We start from the raw sequence: 23,594 nt of genomic DNA on the forward strand, positions 1-23,594 counted from the left end.
GCCTTGTTCATGCGTCAGATTACTCAGTATTGTTATTTTCTCCAAATTTATCTATATTCATCATACTCTCAGGCAAAATCTGAAAAGCAGGATTTTTGGAGAAACTCACATGAAAATGCAAAGGGTCTAAAATAGTCAAAACAACATTAAAAAAAAGAAGAACAAAGTTGCAGGGCTAAACTGCCTGATTTCAAGACTTATTATAAAGCTCAGTGACCAAGAAAGTATGGTGTCGGAGCCAATACAGACAAATAGATCAAAGTAACCAAACAGAAAGTCCAGAAATAAGCCCACAAATATACGGGAAACAGATTTTTTTTTATAATGGTGCAAAGGCAACTTCGTGCAGAAAGAATAATCTTTTGAACAAATGGTACTGGAGCAATTAGATAGCCATCTGCAAATAAATATATATAGGCCGACCTTGGAGCTCTTGCGGGTTTGGTTCCAGACCACCACAATAAAGCAAATATCGCAATAAAGCAAGTCAACACAAATTTTCTGTTTCCCAGTGCATATGAAAGCTATGCCTACACTATCCTGCAGTCTATTAAGTGTTCAATTGCATTGTCTAAAAAATCAACATACATACCTCAATTAAAAAATACTTTATTGCTGGGGCTTCCCTGGTGGCGCAGTGGTTGAGAGTCCGCCTGCCGATGCAGGGGACGCGGGTTCATGCCCCGGTCCGGGAAGAACCCACATGCCGCGGAGCGGCTGGGCCCGTGAGCCATGGCCGCTGAGCCTGCGCGTCCGGAGCCTGTGCTCCGCAACGGGAGAGGCCACAACAGTGAGAGGCCCGCGTACCGCAAAAAATAATAATAATAATGCTTTATTGCTAAAAAGTGTAACCATCGTCTGAACCTTGAGCAAATCATATTCTTTTTGCAATAGTAATATCACAGATCACTGATCGTAGATCATCAAACGAATATAATAATAATGAAAAAGTTTGAAATATTTCAAGAATTACCAAAATGTGACAGACACACAAAGTGAGCAAATGCTGTTGGAAAAAGGACACCAATAGACTTGCTTGATGCAGGGTCACCACAAACCTTCAATTTGTAAAAACCACAGTATTTGTGAAGTGCAATAAAGCAAAGCACAGTAAAACGAGATGTGTCTGTAACTAAACCAGTAACTGTGGGCCATACTTCGTACTGTATACATATGAGCTCAGTATGGACCACAGACCTAAAACTTTAATACTTCTGAAAAGAAAACACGGGAGAAAATCTTTGCGGCTTCGGTCTAGGCAAAGATTCTTTGGATACGACACCAAAAGCATGATCTATATATAAAGTGGAGTTCATCAAAATTAAAATATTTAACTCTACAGAAGACATTGTTAAGAGAATGAAAAGATAAGCCACAGACTTGGAGAATATATTTGCAAAGCATATAAACTGATAAGAAAGTTGGTAGCCAGAATATATAAGGAACTCTCAAAACTGAATAATTAAAAAACAAACCAAGGTTTAAAAAAAAGGGAGTTGCCAGGGTAAATCAGATACTATACCAAGAAGAAATGCAGATGGCAATAGAGCACATCAAAGCACAACACCAGGACTTCCCTGGTGGCGCAGTGGTTAAGAATCCGCTTGCCAATGCAGGGAACACGGGTTCCAGCCCTGATCCAGGAAGATCCCAGGCGCCGCGGAGCACCTAAGCCCATGTGCCACAACTACTGAGCCTGCACTCTAGAGCCCGTGAGCCACAGCTACTGCGCCCTCGTGCCACAACTACTGGAGCCCGCACGCCTAGAGCCCATGCTCTGCAACAAGAGAAGCCACCGCAATGAGAAGCCCGTGCACCGCAACGAAGAGTAGCCCCCGCTCGCCGCAACTAAAGAAAGCCCGTGTGCAGCAACGAAGACCCAACACAGCCAAAAATATATAAATAAATTTTTTTTAAAAGCACACCATTCATTAGGAAAATGTAAATTAAAACTACAATGAGGTACTACCACACACCCATTAAAATAGCTAAAATTCACTTGTACCCCAATATTCACAGCAGTGTATTCAGACTAGCCAAAAGTTGGAAACAGCCCAAGTGTCCATTAACAGATGAATGGATAAACGAAATGTGGTCTATACATCCAATCCAATGGAATACTCTTCAGCCTTAAAAAGGAATGAAGTTCTGACACATGCTACAATGAGGATGAACCTTTAAAACATTATGCTCTGCGCGTCTGGAGCCTGTGCTCCACAAGAGAGGCCACAATAGTGAGAGGCCCGCGCACCACAATGAAGGGTAGCCCCCGCTTGCCACAGCTAGAGAAAGCCCTCGCACAGGAACGAAGACCCAACACAGCATAAATAAATTAATAAAACTCATATCCCAAAGTCTTTTAAAAAAAACAACAAAAAACATTAAAAAAAAACCATTATGCTAAGTGTAAGAAGCCAGACACAAAAGGACAAATATTATATGATTCTGCTTACATAAGATATCTAGAATAGGCAATTCATAGAGACAGAAAGTAGAATAGGGGTAGGGGATTAAAAGGTACAAATTCTTAGGTATAAAATAAGCTTCAAGGATATATTGTACAAGGGGAATATAGCCAATATTTTATAATAACTATAACTGGAGTATAACCTTAAAAAATTGTGAATCACCATATTGTACCCCTGTAACTTGTGTAATATTGTACATCAACTATACTTCAATTTTAAAAAAAGGGTAGAAGTTCCAGGGATGGGGGTGCAGAATGGACAGTTACTGCCTAATGGGTACAGAGTTTCTGCTTGGGGGTGATGAAAGAGTTTTGGAAATAGATAGTGGTGATGATCACACAACATTGTGAATGTAATTAATGCCACTGGATTGTACCCTTAAAATGGTTAAAATAGCAAATTTTATATTACATATATTTTACTACAATTACAAAATAATGTAACATACAAAAAACCATCGAATTGTACACTTTAAATGGTTGAATAGTATGGTTAAAAAAAAGAGGCCTATCTATATGTGAGTGAAAATAAACAATTTGGTTTTTTTTTTTTTAAATAGCTAAAATTCAAAAGATTGACCATTCCAAGAGTTGGCAAGGATGCAGTAAAACTGGGATTCTCATATGCTGCTGGCGCGAATATAAAATTGTACAATTCTTTCTGTTAAACAGTTTTACTGTTTCTTGAAAAGTCAGTCATACCTACCTCATGACACACCTACCCTCTGAGCCAGAAGTCCCACCCCTCAGGATTTACCCAAGAGAAAAGAATGCATATGGCCGCACAATGACTTGTGCAAAATGTTCGTAGCAGCCTTATGTGTGATAGCCCAAAACTGGAAACAACCCAAATGTCCATCAACAGGCATCTGGATAAACAAATTAGGGTACATCCATATGATGGAAGACTACTCAGCAATAAAAAGGATGGACCATTGCGCTGTGCAACATGGATGAATCCCAAAGTAACTGCACTGAGTGAAAGAGACACACCAAAAAAAAAAAAAAAGCACACAACCTGTACAGTTCCATTTAACTCCAGAAAAGGCAAACAGGTCTATAGTGACCAAACACAGATCAGTGGTTGCCCGAGGAAGGAGAGCAGGTGGGAGGGACAGATTACAAAGGGGCAGGAAGACACTTACGGGGATGATGGATATGGCCGCTATCGTGATTGTGGTTTGCAGACATAAGTCAAAACTTATCAAATTTTACATTTTAAAAAAACTCCACTGAGACGTAGCTTTTCTTCCAACTATCAGATTGGCAAAGATCAAAACGTTTGATTCTAACATTCTACTGGGGTGGATATGGGGAAATATGCACTCACTGGTTGCTGGTGGAAATGTAAACTTCTATGGAAAGTGAGTTGGCAATATCTACCTGAGTTACAAATACTCTCACCTCTATGCCCAGAACTTTCATTTCTGGGAAGTCATCTACAAAGATATACTCATGTGTGTGAAATGACATTATTATAAGGTTATTCAATGTATTAATAACACTGTTGGGCTTCCCTGGTGGCGCAGTGATTAAGAATCCACCTGCCAATGCAGGGGACACAGGTTCGAGCCCTGGTCCGGGAAGATCCCACATGCCACGGAGCAACTAAGCCCATGCGCCACAACTACTGAGCCTGCGCTCTAGAGCCCGCGAGCCACAACTACTGAGCCTGTGTGACACAACTACTGAAGCCTGTGCGCCACAGCTACTGAAGGCTGTGCGCCTAGAGCCCGTGCTCCGCAACAAGAGGAGCCACCGCAATGAGAAGCCCACGCACCGCAACGAAGAGTAGCCCCTGCTCGCTGCAACTAGAGAAAGCCCACGCGCAGCAACAAAGACTCAACGCAAAAATAAATAAATCAATAAAAAATTTTTAAAAATAAAATTAAAATAACACTGTTTACAGTGTCCATCAACAGGAACTAGATTTAAAAAAAAAAAAAAAGGTATACCTCCTTAACCTAAGGAATGGGAAGCTCTTTACGTGCTCACATTGGGTGGTGAGTGAAAAGGCAGGTTACAGTACAGGTCGCATCCTATGCTTCCATTTAGGTATAAAAAGGGGGAAAAAGATTATCTAGTCATTTACATGCAACTTGCAGAGAACTTATTTCTGGAAGGATACACACAAAACCCAGGATCACAGACTGGCCGTGGGAAACCTATGTGGGCGGCGGGGCTACGGCAGAGTTAGAAAGACTTTATATATGTGTATAGATAACCCTTTATGCCTTTTGAGATTATTAACCATGTGAATACGCGACTGTTCAATGAATGGATAGGTGTAAATAATGATTCGTAAAAAATAAAATGAGTAAGGTTATTGTATCACGGACAGTTGTAGAAAGAACACCAAGGAGTATTGTTAAGTGAGTACAAAGAAAGCAAGTGGTTGAACACTACTAGTAGTATGTTCCCATTTGTGTAAAAATTAATGACAATAAAATATTGGTCTACGTCAGTTGAAAAACACTGGAAACTCACGTATACCCATAATTGGTGGTTATCTCTAGGGAATAGGATTTGGGGGTACCTCCTCTCTCCACATTATACGCTTCTGAATGTTTAAGCTTTTTTATTTGTATTACGTTTGTATCAGAAAAAACTGATATTTTTCTTACTGGTATAGTTTTGAATCGGAATAACAAATATATATATATTACTTTTATTAGTATCAGAAAAGAAAAAATAAGAACCCACCTCTGGGCAGTTACATTTTTTAACCACCTACCTAAAAACAGGAGAAAAGAGTTTAAATATGACCTCACCTCTGATCTGGAATTCTACCTCTAGAAATTTATCCAAAGACTGCCATCAGTTACAGTCAAAGATTTACATCTGCAGGAAAACATACACACAAATGTGGTGGTGAGTGAAAAACTAGATTATACAACAACATGTGTGGGGCTTCCCTGGTGGCGCAGTGGTTGAGAATCCACCTGCCAATGCAGGGGACACGGGTTCGAGCCCTGGTCCGGGAAGACCCCACATGCCGCAGAGCGATGAAGCCTGTGTGCCACAACTACTGAGCCTGTGCTCTAGAGCCCACAAGCCACAACTACTGAGCCTGCGTGCCACACCTACTGAAGCCCACATGCCTAGAGCCCGTGCTCCACAACAAGAGAAGCCACCGCAATGAGAAGCCTGCGCACCGCAACGAAGAGTAGCCCCTGCTTGCCGCAACTAGAGAAAGCCCGCACGCAGCAACAAAAACCCAATGCCGCCAAAAATAAAATAAATTAATTTAAAAAAAAACACGATAAAACAGCATTGTGATGTGATTCCCTGAGTGTAGAAAATATTAGTGAACATACGTAGAAAAGTCTTGAAAAACATCCACCAAGGTGCTGGGGGTCCCCACAGGAAATGTGGGGAGCAGAAACCCGAGGTCATGGTGGCTTCAACTTCCTTCTTTTTAAACCTTTCTTCACAATTAGTTTACAAACGATCTATGATCTGTTTTCGTTGTTTTTTTAAAGGAAAGTTAAGTAGACTACGAAACTTAGAGCATTTATATACAAAGGTGTTTTTAGAAGAGTTACTTATGATAGTGAAAAAATAACTGCCCAAAAGAGGGGGATCAAGCACAAACGCTCTGACAGAGCCTACAACAAATGCTTACAAAAGGTATTAAGTAAAAATTACAGGTCAAAACTATAAAGCAGCACTCCCCAATCTTTTTGGCTCCAGGGACCGATTTCATGAAAGACAATTTTTCCATGGACCGGGGCGGGGCGGGGGGGTGGGTGGTTAGGATGATTCAAGTGCATTTCATTTATTGTGCACTTTATTTCTATTATTATTATTACACTGTAATATGTAATGAAATCATTATACAACTCACCATAATGCTGACAGGAGGTAGAGCTCAGGCGGTAATGCGAGTGATGGGGAGCGGCTGTAAATACAGACGAAGCTCTGCTGGCTCGCCCGCCGCTCACCTCCTGCTGTGCGGCCCACTTTCTAACAGGCCACGGGCCGGTACCAATCTCTGGCCCAAGGGTTGGGGACCCCTGCTACAAACCATACAATCTCAAATCTGTAAAATACTGAGGGAGGTAAGGATAGGAACAGAAAAACAGACTAGAATTAAGTAGACCAAAAAGCAAAACAAAATGTCTGATAAATCCAGAACAAATCTGTTGTTTTCATATTGGGGCCATCAAGAGCCCTGAGCTGGGGTGAGAATGGGGAGAAGACTATTTTAGGCTATAGGGAGCCTCACTCCAGCTGTCCTGTCGGGCAGAGTACCCCTGAGGGGCCATAGGGGGCTGGCTGCCCTGTGGGAGCCCAGTGGTCAGTGGCCTCGTGAAGCCACATGTTCTCTGAGCAGCAACTACCTGCAACCTTGAGCAGGTCCATCAGCTGAAGAGCATGGCCACCGTCCTGGATTGTGAAGGGATCTGGCCAAGAGCCCTGCTTTGGAAAGACCTCTCTGAAGCATGGCAGGACAGACGCGGGGCTGCGTCATCACCCTCAGGCGGCCTGAAGGTAAGGTCCAGGGGGTGCCTCATTGGTCTCAGACAGGACACAACCAGGCACCTCTCAGAAACTCCCCCTGCTAACGAACTGATTGCTTTCCCAGTCAGAAACAAGGGCACAAAAAGTGTCCAGGTGCTGGTAAGCACAGGCTCTGCCCCCGTCAAGAGGTCTTTTAGCAGAAACCGTGCTGGGGGCTCTGGTTTAAACTAGCAGCACGTGCAAATGAGAACGGGGATCTGGGTTGACTGGAGCTTAAATGAGTTGCTAGTAGGATGTAGCTGCCAAAAATATGGTGCCCGTTGAACTGCCTTCTTAACAGTAGTCAAGATTTCACAGCCAAGACCTGGAAGCAAGCTAAATGTCCATGGACAGATTAATGGATAAAGAAGATGTGGTACATATATACCATGGAATATTACTCAGCCATTACAAAAAACAATGAAATAATGCCATCTGCAGCAACATGGATGGCTCTAGATAGTATCATCCTAAGTGAGGTTAAGTCAGACAGAGAAAGACAAATACCATCTGATGTCACTTACATTGATACTTGGAATCTAAAATAAATTATACAAATGGACTTATTTACAAAATGGAAAGAGACTCACAGACATAGAAAACAAACTTATGGTTACCAAAGGGGAAGGTGGGGGAGGGATAAATTAGGAGTTTGGGATTAACAGATACACACTACTGTATATAAATCAGATAACCAACAAGGCCCTACTGTACAGCAAAGGGAATTATACTCAATACCTTATAAGAATCTATAATGGAGAAGACTCTGAAAAAGAATATAGATATACATATATGCATGTATAACTGAGTCACTTCGCTGTACACCTGAAACTAACACAACATCATAAACCAACTATGTTTCAATAAAATAAAAGATTTCATGCTATGTACCAGGGACTTGATACATATAAACCCTTTTATCCTCATTAAACCCCCAGGATATGGGTCCACAGATATCCTCACTTTACAGATGAGAAAACGGAGCCACAGAGCTGGGATGCGCAGTCTGTCTCCTGTGCCCTATCCGAAGCCCCTGCTCCCCTGAACCTTCCAGACTAAGGGCTGATGCACCCGTTCCCCCGCCCCCCCACATGGCTGCACCACAGCTGGAGCAGCTAGCTCCCATCTGGACGGTCCCCCTCCGGAGTGCTGGCCACGTCACCAAAGGGATGCCAAGCTGCGTCGTGTGGAACATGGAGAGCCCAGACTTGCCCCGGAAAGGGGGTGCTCTCTGGGGAAAAACCAGCCCAGGGAAGAGGTTTGCTGCCCCCCCTCAGCGAGCCGGACTCCACAGAAAGGACCACCTCTTGGCCCGGGAGATGCAAGAGGCAGGTGGGGACCGATGAAAGGACCATGCATATATTCCCACTATCAGGACTGCGGACGGGCCTCCCAGACAGAGGGGTCTCTGCAGAGACAAAGACTGTGCCCTGCTCTGCCCTCCGAGGATACGGCAGAGCCCCCCATGAATGGGAAACTGACCCTGACTGTTGTTGCTTTGGGACCTCGGGCAAGCCCAGTAAAACCAGACAACCTCCACAGCATCTTTAAAATGCACATGATGATTCCTACTGCATGGGGCTGTTATCCTAGCACAACCCATGGTGACGGTGCTGAAACAGTGCACGGTCTCTAAGGCCCTGCCACCAGAGACCATCATGGTGCTTAGAGACGGAGAACCTCCTATGGGAATGTCAAGGCCAAGGGCTGCTTCCTCATTCAAGCAAATCAGTGATGTGACCATCCGTGAGTCTAAAAACCCCAAATTCAACCCTCTCTAATTGCTAAAGTAGAGAAACTGTGATCCTAGGCCCTGAATATCATGGCTTAAAGGTTGCTTGAAATGATCTATTCCAACCGTCTCATTTGATGGACAAGGAATAAACCAAGAGAGGCTCAGAGGGCGACAATGGCTCACCCAAGGTCTCCTATTACCCTCCAGGCAAAGCCAGACTAGAACCCCGGTTACCTCACTACATTTCCAACGCCTTAACCGCTAAAACACCCTGTCTCCCACCAAAAACCCCTCAGAGTGATTATAAAAACATCGTACACAGAGATTATGTAGGGGGCCCAAATGAACTATAACACATACCTGGATTATATAAAATACAACTCTGACGTATTACAAACTAATTTTATAAACAAGCACTCTTGCTGCCTTAAGGAAGCCGATCTGGAGACCGCTTGGTGGGCTCATATTTCTTTAGAGAGTTGTCAAAGGAAACTGAACAAATGCCATTTTCTCCCATTGAGAAATTTCCTAGAATCCATTGATCAACAATTACTAAGCACAAATAAAAGGCAATGGCGAGACAGTATCAATGAGTGTTATAGGTAAGGGAAACCCCAGGGACAAGCGGAAGCCTAGGTCTGAGACAGGAATGATTCCACAGAGGATGTGACCCTTGAGTTACTGGCTCCATGGATAGGAGAGGAAGGGTATGCCAAGGACCAACAGCAAAGGCCTTTAAAATTCCTGTAGTCGATGGACGGATGGATGAATGAATGGATAGAGGATGGATGAATGGACAGAAGATGGATGAATGATGGATGGATAGAAGATGGATGGATGAATGGATGAACAGATGTATGATAAATGGATGGATGGATGGATGGTGGAAGATGATGGCTGGATGAATAATGGATGAATAGAAGATAGATGGTTCAATGGATGAATAGATGTATGATAAATGGATCAATGGATGATGGATAATGGATGGGTGGATGGATGATGATGGATGGATGGACAGATGATGGATGGATGGATGGGTGGGTGGATGTATGATGAAGGATGGACAGTCGATGGCTAATGGATGATGACAGATCAATAGATGGATGGGTGGAAGATGGATGGGTGAGTGGATGATAAATAATGGATGGATGGATGGATGGGTGGGTGGATGGATGGATGGATGGATGGATGGATGGATGGACGGATGGATGGATGGTGGGATGCATGACAACTACTACTCTTAAATCACTGAAAGTGTTCCTGAGGATCATAGTCAGGAGCGTTCTGAAAACCAGGTTCATCTTTACATCCCTTTTTTTTGTTGTTGTTGTTGTTATACGCGGGCCTCTCACAGTTGTGGTCTCTCCTGTTGCGGAGCACCGGCTCCGGACGCGCAGGCTCAGCGGCCATGGCTTACGGGCCCAGCCGCTCCGCGGCACGTGGGATCTTCCCAGACCGGGGCACGAACCCGCGTCCCCTGCATCGGCAGGCGGACTCTCAACCACTGCGCCACCAGGGAAGCCCTCATCCTTTTTTTTTTTTTTAATTTATTTATTTTATTTATTTTTGGCTGCATTGGGTCTTCATTGCTGCACGCGGGTTTTCTCTAGTTGCAGAGAGCAGGGGCTGCTCTTCGTTGTGGTACACGGGCTTCTCATTGCGGTGGCTTCCCTTGTTGCGGAGCACAGGCTCTAGGTGCGCAGGCTTCAGTAGTTGCGGCACACGGGCTCAGTAGTTGTGGCTCGCGGACTCTAGATCACAGGCTCAGTAGTTGTGGCGCATGGGCTTAGTTGTTCCACGGCACGTGGGATCTTCCTGGACCAGGGCTCGAACCCGTATCCCCTGCATTGGCAGATGGATTCTTAACCACTGCACCACCAGGGAAGCCCTCTCATTCCTTTTCCAACCATCACTCCCTCCAACAGACCCTGAGCGGGAGTTATCTTCAGGGAGCAGGTCAAGAATAGGTGGAGGCAGGGTCAGACACCATATCCTTGCCTACAGATGGGCAAGGGTTGGTGGGATGAGAAGAGGTATGTGCATATTTGCTGGGAATTCCCGCTTTTCCACAAAAGAGGGAAAAGCCTAACTGTTAGAAAAAAAATAACTTGAGAAATGAAGTTGGCCCAAACCCAAAAGGAGGAAAATGAAAGGGCAAAGGTGATAATCACTTTGTTGCACATCAGATCCCAAATGTTCCAGTCCCAGAAAGAACCCGAGTCCCCTGCATGTTTATACCTCATGTCCTGGATGAAGATAAACCACGGCTGACAATAAGTTGGTGGAGCCATCCTTGGGATCACAAAGCCACCCCCTCAAAGCATCCCAGGCTCTCATAAAGGGCCCCTCTGTATCCTGCTGGGTCCCCACCCTACACTTCATCCTCCAAGTGACACTGGCCTCTTATAGGAAGCCTTCCCGGACTTACTCAGGCACGACTGTTTGGTTAAATAAATGAGCCACTGCCAATGGCCCCCACCCCTGGGCTTTTCACTATTAGGACCCAGGACTCTATGATCCCTGACTAGCCAGGAAGAGCCGGTACAAAATTCATTGTTAAGTAGGAAACTTAGCCTGAAGCCAGGAAAGCAGACAGGTTCTCTCAGATGACAGCAGTATCTGCTCCCGGTTCATATTCCTAGGTAGCTGCCTTTGAGGTCACACCAGCCAATTCCTGGCTCTCCTAAGTAGCCTCCTGCTGGACATGGAGGATGCAGGAGGAGGACAGATGCACACTGGAGAAATCTGCTGGGATTTCGATGGCCGCCAGCTCCTAACCAAGTTAGCAAGGTGAGAGCCTACGGCAGTGAGCTTAACACACGCCAGGCCCGTAACAGATGCTCCAGTAAGTGCTAGCTGATTGACTGATGGATTGCACGAGGAACTCCTCTTGATGGCAACTGCCACACTGTTTCAAATTCAGGGCACAGAAAAGAAGGTTGAAGATTTCTAGCCTGGTGAGAGAGTGAGGTGTGAAAAAGCACCTCCGCCTGCTCCGAAGCCGCGGCCGCAGCATCCTGCTGTGTCAGCCCTGGGGGGGGCACTCCAGCAGGCCTTGGCGGTGACCTCCACCCAGGGCCACTCAGTCGCAGCATCGGCACATTTGGGCTGGACCATCCTGTGTCACGGCGGATGCCCTGTGCCTTGCGGGCCGCGAAGCAGCATCCCTGGCCTCCACCCACTAGATCTCAGGAGCAACCCCCCACCACCAGTTAGGACAGCAAAAACCGTCTCCAGACATGGGGGAATATCCCCTGAGGAACAAACAGCCATGGCTGAGAATCAGTGCCGTAGCATTTGCACAGGGTGGGTCAGGGCAGCACTCAGAAGCCAGCTCCGGGAGAGGGTCCTGGTCGGGGCACCAGCCTCTGCCCAGGGCTCTTCCTCCCACTGTTCAGGGAAACGCAGGGATTATCCGATGTCTCTGAGACTCAGTTCACCCATCTGCAGAATGAGGCCATATTTTGCAAGTCACCGGGCAGGCAGAAGGCACGCAACTAACTGCTCTACGTTGATTTGTACATAGCTGTTCTGAGAACCTCAATCTAACATCTCACATCTCTCCCCAAAAGCTAGAAAACTACTAATGGAAATCCTCTAAACCCTACTGAGGGCCTCAAGAACAGCTGTCCAAATACTTCTACCAAGTTATTCCACTTTTAGGAATCTATCCTAGGGACTTCCCTGGTGGTCCAGTGGGTAAGACTCCACACTCCCAACGCAGGGGGCTCGGGTTCCATCCCTGGTCGGGGAACTAGATCCCGCATGCATGCCGCAACCAAGAGCCCGCCTGCCGCACTAAGACCCGACGCAACCAAAATAAATTTTAAAATAAATATTTAAAAAAAAACTATTCTAGGGAAATGATTAGAATCTCAGGTAAACATTTACACACAAAGATGTCTATTCCAGTGTTATCTACAATAACAAATACTAGAAAAAACCCTAAATGCCCAACAACGTAATAAAGAGAATAAAATAAGACCCTTGAGGAGATAGGGTCTTCTGTGGTGGCACAGTGCTTGGGAGTCCACCTGCCAATGCAAGGGCACGGGTTCAAGCCCTGGTCCAGGAAGATCCCACATGCCGTGGAGCAACTGGGCCTGTGCACCACAATTACCAAGGCTGCACTCTAGAGCCCGCGAGCCACAACTACTGAGCCCGCGTGCCACAACTACTGAAGCCGTGCACCTAGAGCCCGTGCTCTGCAACAAGAGAAGCCACCGCAATGAGAAGCTCGCGCACCGCAACAAAGAGCAGCCCCCGCTCGCCGCAACTAGAGAAAGCCCGCACGCAGCAACGAAGACCCAACGCAGCCAGAAGTAAATAAATAAATTTTATTTTTTAAAAAAAGATTCCAAAGGGGCCCTCAGCCTGATGGCACCTCCATCTTTCCTGCCCACCAGCGACCGCCTGCTCAACGGGGGTCCCTGGAGGATGGGAAGAGGGGTGTCAATGAAGGAGCACCGCCCTAGAGCGTGGGGCCTTAGCTGTTCTTGGTAAAACAGCTAGGCTGGGCCCTGGGGGCCCGAGGGTCCCGGGACTGAGGGCCCGATCTGGCACCCAGATGCTGGACACCAGAGATTCAGGGGAGATGGAAATGCCACCAGCCTTCATTGCACTTCCCACTGGGCTCCTAGTGCCAGGGGTGCCGCCGGGCAGTGTGCCCTCAATCTGCCCTTGGGGGTCTAGACCGAGCAGAGGAACTGAGCTAACGTGGAAAGAAGACCGCACTTCCCCATCAGCCCAATGCCTCCAAGCGGCCGCAGTCGGAACCCAGGGCAGAGTGGACGGGGTGAGTCCACAAGGCCCAGCTTCAATTGTGTGGAAGTGGTCCTTTTCCAGTCCCTCCTGAAGTCCTTGCCCACGTGCACTTGAAATATTAACAGAAAGCCAACAGTGTGCAGGCTAGGACAGTACACATCGCAATGCTCCCCCAAGAGCCCAAGTCTCCGAGGCCAGTTGGACCTCAGGGACAGGAAAGGCCACCACCCCCAGGACCCTGCCCTTGAGCGAGGGCCACGCCAGGCTCCCACTCAGAGCCCCGTCTCACACTAAGACACACCTGGAAGGCAGCTGTCAGGACGCCCACTCTAAGCTGAGAAGCCACGCCCTCCCTGATGACCCAGCTGCCCTGTACTCGGCAGAGACTCCTTCTGGAATCTCTCTTGCCTTCTCACTCTGAAGGAGACTCAAGTCCTAGTGAGGAGACGGGATGTTCTCGAAATACGCTGATGCCAAGGCTAGGATGCAGGCAGCGGATGCTGTGAGCTGGGGGCGAGATGCCAGCCACCACCGCGGATCACCTCAGCCACAAGCTTCCCTCACGGTGGACCTGGGCAAAGGAGAGATCAGGCCACTCCACCAGCCCCTCTTCCTCAAGGCAGACTTCCTGCAGCTCCAGGCCTGAGGCCATCACGGCTGGGAGGCATGACAGCCTGCACCAGCCCCTCACTCATCCTTCCTGTCCTTCTCAGGAACCCTAAAGACACCACAGGTAAGCCTTTCGGTCAAACCTCAGTGGGGGTCACACTTCCCAAAGATCTGAAAAAACTCTGCAACACAGAACTGGACCCAAAGAGGGACTGACTTCTGGTCACTGAAGCAGTGAGACAGCCATCACGATGCACAGGTAGTTTCTTATACAGGAAAAAACAAAGGAGCGATCCTAGGGACCCTCCGGCCAAGAACCCAGGGCACAGAAACGAAGGTGCTGATTTAATAAGCTCGCTGCTCTGTGGTTTCTCCTGGGGTCTTCAGGTATCTTTCACAGCAAACCAGGGGACTGCCAGAGCCACCTGACAGTCTCAGAAAGAGAGCCCACTTCTCTGTGCTGTTCTGGAAGAGAAGCAGCTCAATTCTCAGCTAGTTTGTGTGCCCCAACCTCCAGTCCAGCAAATAGCTGGAAAGTCTAAATCCTGAGTTATCCATCCAGGCTTAAAGAAGCAAACGTTCTCCCTTTGTTAATGCAAAAATCAGAGGAAGTGAAGGACATCACAGAGAGAAATCACTAAATTCCCATCACCACACCCTAAAAAGTCTTGATAAAAGGCGGATGTCAGGGTCCCCTCCATAAGAATCCACATGCAATAGGGTCTCCGTGGGGGCCCGAGAATCTGCATATTTTCCCAGCTTTCCATCTGAATCCCTGGCTGGAAGCCCGCTGGAGGCTTTCTTAAATTTGCCGCTATAGCTCATTTCCAGTTCTGACTTCACTCTCTTATGCTATTTCTCTTTTTGTTTACGTGCATCTTAGGAGAAAAATGTCTAATTCATAAAGAGACCTGGTAGTTAAAAGACTTCCTGGTATATACGTACATCAGCATAAACAGAGATATCACACACACCACATTCACACTTAACTGGAAGAGCAGCCTAACATACTACATCACGCGTGTGAGTAACATATGACATCACGTGTGTGACATCTTCTAAAGATGAAGACATCTGAGTTACATTCAAAGCCTGCCATCCTACCATCAGCACACCTGACAGTTCCTGAGTAACTGCTGAGTCAGATTCCTTCTTTCCCTACAGAAACGAGGCACCCTCAGCCAGCGAGCGCCAGCGACATCCCCTCACCTTGATCTCCGCAGACGGCGAGGGCCAGCCCTAAATACGCTGTCGCTGCCTGGACACACAATGTATCAACCGCACACAACCCACTGCCGTCTGCAGAAACGGCTGAGTGATGAACCTTCAACCCATTGTCCGATCACGATGACCTCAATTTTTGGAGACAGCAAGTCAAAACCCGACCCTTATCGATAGTCAGAGATCCGAGACATATTTCAGGAGTCTGAAAAGGCACTGCCGAGTGCTTCCCCCACCTCCACCAACGTCCCCTAGTCCACTCTATCCCCGCTCCCCCGTGACCACATCCAGGACCTGCCCCGAGCACTACAGCTGACTAGGCAGGGTGACAGACAGGGGGAGATGGGAAGCGGGGGCAGATTCCTTGAGAGGGCCTCACTTCACTCTCCCCAGAAGCAGAGGCAAAGACCCAGAACCCCCACTTTGCCCAGACCCTGGTCCCGCCACCCCGCCTGGCCTGACGTCTTGAGAGGCCGGGTGTGCTGGCTCCCAGGCTGGTGAAGCCGGAGGATCTGAGAGATCACATCTGCCTAGCTCCCTCGCCCTCCACAGAGAGGCCAACCGACTGGCACAGGGTCACCCAGCTCGAGTGATGGTGTCACTCTCCAGATGTAACCCCAAGGGCCTCGGCTCATTCCTTATCACAGGGCATGTATTCACCCCTTTTACTCTCTTCCTCAACTTTTTCCAGAAGAAAGCATCCTGAAAAGATGACACACACAAGAAAGTCTTCCTAGCATTTCGGGGGCGGGGAGTGGCAGTCCTCTGCCCAACTCTTTATCTCTCTGCTACCTTCATGGGCAGGCATTAAAGACGTGCTCTTAAGATGGTCTCAACCAGCAAATGACAAAGATGAGGGCAGGGGGCATCGGAGCCCCTTCACCCTTCCCACCAGGCTCAGTCAAGACCAGTTCAAAAGCGAAGCCCTTCTTAGCTCCCAGAGCAGAGCATGTTCAGTCCTGGGGGTATATCACCGTGATGGTCACCGTGGATTTATTTCAATGCATTTGTGTCATCCCACCCCCAGACGGCACTTGTTAAGACTTCTAACCCCTGCTTCTTAAGCCACCGCGTGGTGAACTATAGGTTCTCCAAGAAAGAATCAACACATGAAGAGCTATTTTCTGGCCTTCAAGGCCTGCCTACACTGCAAATATTTGCATAGCAATCTCCCCCAACGCAGGTTTAAAAATATGGACTTGTTTTTTTTTAAACTCCCAACATAATGAATGAGTTTAAATATTAGAAGTTGAAATTATTAAGTAAATCATTTCACCTGCAAAGCTTCTATTTGCATAACATTAATTCATGATGGCAGCTAAAACAAATTCATCATATTTGGTATATGAGAAGCTGATTTACGTAGGAATTGAAAAAAAATCATGAGCACAAAATTATGTTGAAATGATGTACGAACTCAATGCAGAAAGATTCTTCTTTCCTTCTTTTCCTTTGCTGTTTTTAAAAAATCATCTGAACAACTGAATTATGGTGAGAAGGAAAAGGATTTCAGGAGAGGAAGGAGGCAAAGGACTGGCACCTCCGGAAATGAATAATGCTACCGCCTCACGTGTGTGGCAGGCTCCCGGTGCGGGTACACACACACTGTTATTAATGTCAAGTATGCCAAAGATACGCTGGGAAATCATTACCATTCATCGCCACTAACCGCCATTAAATTTCAATCAATTCAACTTAGCACAAGTGTACTTGAGCGGCCCTTACAGTTCCTTATAAACGTGGCTCAAAAGTCGGGCTGACTTATTGCATTGTCCAGCACACAAAGGAGCATTGCTAAGCGTCTGCTCGGACGCAGGGACGGATGCTCTTTTAACATCCTAAGCATTCAAAGATCCTTCTTTTTCTAAGCGCTAAGAGGTCTTGAATCCCTACAGGTCAAGGCGAATGGGTTGAGGGGGGGATACTGTTCTGAGGGACTACCATTCCTTTCCTGCCTCGGTGGGGAAGGTGGGGGTCAGGGCAAAGGGGGCCTTCGGCACCAGCGCAGATTCCTTACAGAAAAAGTTTCGGATGCCGCCAAAAGTTCGGTAACATGGCCCCTCTTCTCCGGGCTCTAGCGAAATGCTCTCAATTCACTCTGCAAACTGTCACCTAAAGTCGAATGAATCCCTTCTCGGAGAAGGGGGAGGGGAGCCACGGGGAAGGGGCAGGGAGGACCAGCGGCCAAGGGCAGGGAGGGCGCCCTTTGGAGAAGCGCCTTCCCCAGGTGGGCGCCGGCTCCCCCGGGCGCTGCGGTCTCCCACCCGGCGACAAAGGCGGCCGATCTGGATCTGGGCCGCTGGCTTTCTTCCCGAGCCGCCACGAGCAGGGTCCCGCCTGCCGCCACTCGCCGGGGCGGCCGGTGCGCGGCCGGGACAATGTGGCCATTGTTCGCGCGCCACAAACCGGGCGGGCGGGCAGGTGGGAGGGACGCGGCGCGGCCGGCGCGCGGGCTCTCGGAGCGCAGAGGGGTCCCCGGACGCGGACACGGTCCCCACGGCCTGGGCACGCCGCGTCCCCGGAGGCCTCCCGGCCAGCCCTCCGCGGGGCAGAAACTGGAGGGGGGCTGGGCGAGGAAGGGGGGAGGAGGGGGAGCGAAAGAAAAAGATGCCCAAGGAAAGAGGAGATGGGCGGGGAGGAGAGGGAGGGAAAGAGCGAAAAGACAGGAGGGAGGAGAGAAGGAAGACCCAGGGCGGGGAGGGGAGGGGCGGGAGAGAGAGGGGGCGAGAGAGAAGAAAGGGGGAAAGAAAGAAGGGAAGAAGACAAAGCGGGCAGAGAAGAAGGGAGATGGGGGAGTAGGGGAGACAGACAGACAGACAGACAGATGTGCAGTCTGCCCAGGAAGCCTCTGCAAAGAGCTAAAGTTCACCCTGTTCCGTGGAGGGAAGCGGCTCCAAACTCAGCCGAGTCAGCAAAGCATAATCACACCAGGGGCTTTGCTTAATTACAGGTCTGAGAGTCGGGGCTGGAGGAAGGGCCATACTTAACTGTGTCCCCGGGAAGGCCCAGGCACTCGAGAGGTTTGTCAGGGTGGGGAAGACAAGTATCCCCCGCCTCCACCCGCCCCCAAGCCCAGGGAGCCCCGATCGCGGAGGAGCCCGGCCCCCGAGCTCGAGGCCGGCGTCTGCAGCGGCAGCGGCTGGGGCTGGCCCGGAACACCCATCAGGAAGCTTCTGATGTTCGCCGGGGCCGGGAGTCCCGGGCTGAGCCGGGGCCGGTCTGCGGGGAAGCCCCGCCTCAGCCCGGAGCAGGGCCACCGCCTCCTCCCACCCCCTCCACTCACTAGAGGGCGGCCAGGGGGCCCTCGGCCCAAGGGGGGAAATCAATCCCTTGCTAATGAATAAAAAGCCCCCTTTATCTCACTGCTGTGTTTGGTTCATTAAAATTTGCACAGATTTGCAGAGAAGAAAACATAATCAATAAACCTTGACAAAAAGTGAACGTGTGAAGAAGGCCGGAGAATGGAAAAGTGAGATAAAAGTGCTATCCGATCACAGATTTCAGGGGCAGATGACGAGCCCGGGCTGCCGAAGAATCTCAATGCACCATCACCCTTTTGCTGCTTCCCCTCCCTTTGCTGAAACTCTTCATTCAAGACAATAGGAAATGCACTAAAACTTTTTTCTTATGCTAATGCCTGAAACAGGGCACTCACAGTTAAAACACACTTCCCAGCAAGCTTTTTTTTTTTTTAAACGACACACATACACACACATAAAACCACATTAACTTTTTCACTTGAAACCAAAAATCTCAGCAACAGTTTAATATGAACTCTTTGGTCACATCTTAAGTGAGTTATTTTCCCCCATGTGTGTTTTTTTTAAGAAGCCAGAATCAAAACACAAACCACTATATTGAGGATGCTTTTGTTGACGAAGGAATTGGGGAAAATATACTAAACATGCAGAAAGTCTGCTGGTATCGCTGCTGCATTTTCCCAGGGGGTTAAACATAGTTTTGTAGGTTAAGGATGTTTTGGTCACCCTCAAAATCTAACAATGATCAATGATTTTTTTTTTAAATCCTTTACAGTCCACAGCAAACACTCAAATTCATTTTGGAATACGTAATAGTATTGAATCTGGTGGCAAGTATTTATTTAAAACCCACGAAGCTGTTGCTCTTTACCAAAAGACACTGCCTAACAACAAACAGGACCCCTTCCCAAAGCGTCTTTTAAACAAGCCTGAGGCTACAATTACAGAGAAGCCTCCCTTCCCGGGAGCCTTCTTTAGAAGCCAGCGAGCCTTGTTCACTGAAATTGCTGCCTATTCCGGTGGCTAGTACAATCACCCGTGCGGCCTCTGTATTTTCTGGAATCTGAGAATACAGTTTCTCTCTCTGGCATTCTTCACGTGTTTCACGTGTGCGAGCCTCTGACACTTACTGAAAAGAAGAAGGGGGACGGGGAGCTGCTTCCCCAGGGTTCCATTTCAAAGGGTCCCGCAGGAACAGCTGCAGTGGTCCACAGCTAGGTCCACCTGGCCTGGCCTGGCTGTCCCCGCGTACCGGGAAACAGGCCCAGGCACAGGTAGAACCCATCCCCATCCTAAAGAAGCAGGGCAGGTGGCTCCACCTCCCCGGAGCCAGCGTCACCAGCAGGAGCGAGCGTCATTCAGATGAAAGGAAACCCGGCTGAACACACACTGGCCCAAGGAAAAGGCAGGCTGCCCTACCCCTTGAGTCCACAAGGATGTGGGACTTGGGTTTTGTGCTTGAACAAGCCAGCTGGGTGTGTAGGGGTCACACAGCCTTTCAAAGTGTGCATGACAACGTCCTGGTCCCAGTTGGAGGGAATCGCTGACATCTGTGGGGTGACGGTCCCCCCGCCCTTCCCCGGGTGGTCAAGAGAGGCCCTGCTGGAAGAAGGGCGTTTATTAGGCAAATATTCAATTTTGTCAGTCTGCCTGCTGAATCCCCGGGTTGGCTAATCCAGCCCTAGGGGCTGCACTGTGTACAGGGCACGTGTGGGAGTACACAAAGCATGAAGTATTTGTGTATCTTTCAGTCTGCAGTGCAAACAAGCCAGCTACAGTACACAGCCCCCAAGGCCCCTGCAGCCGGGCAAGGAGTCGCTGACCAGCGGCCCTGCGGCCCCTCTTCCAACCAGGCGACTCAAAGGATTTTCCCTGTTCCCCACAGGTGGGTTGGAGCATCCCTGAGAACATGGACGGGCCCGCCTTTCTAAGGCCGCCCGGCCAGAAGGGCCTCTCTAACCCCACACACCCTTCAAGGTGGGCCAAGCCAAGAGTCCCCTCCAAGGCCACGGGCAGGGTCAGTGTGAATTTGGAAGCAGCCTGGGAGGCCCTGCTGAAGTAGTCTGAACCCTGTGCAAATTCCCCTCCAAACAATCCCCACAGAAGATGAAAAAACATCCCTAACAGCCAGTCCAGCCTTGTTCCGGTGAGCTCAGCCCTGCTTTGGAAGTGTTTCTCTCCCTCCCATTGGTATCCTCGCCCACTGACTTTGAAAACAGACTGCTCTGACTATAATCTGTCACTCAGATGCCAAAGCAAGAGACCGCCGGGTCACCTGAGGGCTATTTCCTGGCCGAGTGGGCCCCTCACCTCCACTGCCTTAGTTTAAATCCCCCTAGAATCACTAACTAACCTCATGAAATGAGCGTATTTCTCCCAGCAAAGGGCAAATACAAACCACCCTAAATATCACAAACTTGAACTAACTCTGAAACGCTCTGACAAGTGACAACTCTCCATGCGTCTAGGTTTGAGTGGGACCTAAAATCTGGGGGAGAACATCTCCATGATTTCCTGTAACCCTCAGCTGTAAGGGGGAAGCACGAAGTCTGGGAAAACGAAAGCAAGAAAGATGAAGGAAGAAAGGGGACCAGGGAGGTTCCGCAGGGATGTGGCTGCAGTGGCCTAGAGGCTATAGTCTAGAAATCCTGCCCCAGGGCGGACCAGAAGTTGGGGAGAGCCTAAAGGGCACCAAAACTCAAAGCAGCCAGGCATAGTCAGGGTGCCCTCCCTGGCCCTGGGGAGACCAGCCCAGGAGCCACACAATGACTTCTTTCCCGGCAGAGCCAAGTGCAAAGCCGCTTCCAGGCGCCCACACAGGGAAGCCACCGAGGGAAGGAAACCCCCAGGCAAGGTAAGGAAATGGGCGGGGAGGGGTCTCGCAGGCGAGGTGGCTAGAGCAAACAGGTCTCACGGGGGCACCGGTGGCGAGCCCGCCTATTCCGTGGCTTTCCACGGCTGTACATTTTGGATTTCACCGTTTATTTACTTTCCTTTCTGGCACCGAGCCCCCGAGCACTCCAATACAATATTTGCTTAAACACTATTTTATGCCGCTTGCGAGAGAAACGTTTACTTTCAAATTCTCCAACATCCCCCTGAGCCTCGTCAGCAAACAGCATATGAGCGTTTTACAACTGCTCCTTTATCTGGAGCTGTAGGGATTAAACCTTCACACGCCCGGCGGGGGCGGCGGGGCGGGGGCCCAGGACGCGGCCGCGGCCATTGGGCTGCAAAGTCCGCGCTGCAGGCCGAGCACCGCCCGGGATGCCCGGGCCAGAGGGCAGAGGAGCGCAGGAAGGACCCCCGGGGCCCGGCACCAGACTCCAGGGAAAGGTCTACTTTTCCAGCCGGGATCAACTCGGAAAACCACATCAAAATGACACAAAAGAGAGGAGAGTGGAGGAAGGCCCCCTGGGGGAGACCCAAAGCCTACGAGCGTCCCTGCGGCTGGTCACCCGGGGTGAAGCGCGCGGGCTCCATCCCGAGCTCCCCGCGCAGAAAAAGTCGGGTTTCCTAGGAAATGACAGCAATTACTGCTGGGCTGAAACGGCGCCGAGATGGGTGGACTTCCAGCTCCCCGACGCGGCGGGCGCGCTCACACTCACACACACAAGCACGCGCCCCTCCCTCCTCCCCCCTCTACACGCCCCCCCGCCCCCGTCCGGGGAAAACGCTCCCCTTTCTAAACCCTTAATAGGATTGGCGCCCAACTCTCTCCGCGCCTCTCCCCATCCATCACACACAGATCAAGTTGCAGTAGTGGATTTTTCAAATTCCTCAGCAAATATACTTGTTGAGAGATTGCCGGGGGTGGGGGGGGGGGAAAGATGAGTGGGGGCGGGGAAGAAAGTGCGGGGTTGGGGGGACCCGAGGAAAGGGCGAGGGATTACGCGCGGATCCCTCCGGGAAGTCAAGCGGCTCTCGGGGCGGAGGGCAATAGAGGCGGAGGAGAGAAGCGAGGAGGGAGGCCGGAGGGAAGAGCCTGACCGAGGGGGAGGGGGCAACAGGGCCTGACGAGGGGGAGGAAGGAGCGAGAAAGAAAGAAAGGCAGGGCTCGGGACGGGCTGCGCCGAGAAGTGCAGTTGGAAGTTCGCAGCGGCTGTGGCTGCAGCCCCTCCACCCCCGGCACACTACCCGGAGACACACTCCCACCGCCCACCTCTGGAGCTTCGCAGCACCCCAGCCTCCGGCGCTACCCCCACCTCCCGAGAAAACAGCCCCGGGCTGTGGCGACGGGGTGGAGGCCGGCTCGCTGCGCACCCCAAGAAGACTGGCTCTTTCCCCCAGGTGGGAAGGGAGATGCAAAATCGCCCCCCGGCCACGAGTTCCCCGGACCCCCCTTACGTCCCCGCCCGGCTTGGCCGGAACCCGTACCCGGGCCGCCCGCTAGCCCGGTGCCCGGATCCCCATGCCGTGGCGCGGATACCCGGCCGAGGGACCCTCCGAGACGGCGCAGCATCCCCTCGGCCCGGGGTCGGCCGGAGTAGGGGGCACTTCGCGACGAAAAGCAAGCAAAAGAAGGCCAAAGCCACTTTACCGAGGGAGACAAAAGTTTGCCTCTAGCACGCAGGTGGCCTCCGGGGCGCCGAGCGGTGCCTGCGGGCCCCCATCCCAACTTGGCTGGCGCGGCGAGCCGCCGCGGGCTGCCGTGTGCCGGGACTCAGTCCGGCCGGGGCGGGGCGGGCCAGGCAGGGGAGGGGACCGAGAGGCGGGCGGGGGCCGGGCCACCCTACCGCCGGCGAGCGAGCAGCTCCCCGAGGCCCCGGCGCGCCGCGCGGCCCGCGCTCCTTCCTCCCGCTCCTCCGGCTCTTCCTCGCCTTCCTTCGCGTCCGCCGCCGCCGCCACCGCCTCCCGCTCCTCCTCGAAGACTCATTGATGGGAGTTTGAAAAAAAGTCCGCGGAGCCTTGCTGCCTCGGCTGGCGAGCTGCGGCACTCCCGCGCTCCAGCCCGCCGCGCGCCCGCACGGCGCAGCGCCCCCGCGCGCACGGCTGCAGCACACCGGGCGCCGGGCCCCCGCCCGCGCCGCGCGCC

At 50.3% G+C, this 23,594-nt stretch overlaps 1 protein-coding gene across 1 annotated transcript in view; it reads right to left on the reverse strand.

Moving 5' to 3' along the window:
• GLI2 (GLI family zinc finger 2) overlaps nucleotides 1-23,219 on the reverse strand; it is a gene marked incomplete at its 3' end in the record, with an annotated part of 247,461 nt that extends 224,242 nt beyond the window's left edge. The window contains exon 1 of the mRNA XM_082682079.1: nucleotides 23,100-23,219. The remainder of the gene's footprint in view (nucleotides 1-23,099) is intronic.
• Between the last annotated feature and the right edge of the window lie 375 nt (nucleotides 23,220-23,594).

Source organism: Grampus griseus (assembly GCF_964374135.1).
Source record: "Grampus griseus genome assembly, contig: HAP1_SCAFFOLD_50, whole genome shotgun sequence".
Lineage (NCBI taxonomy): Eukaryota > Metazoa > Chordata > Mammalia > Artiodactyla > Delphinidae > Grampus > Grampus griseus.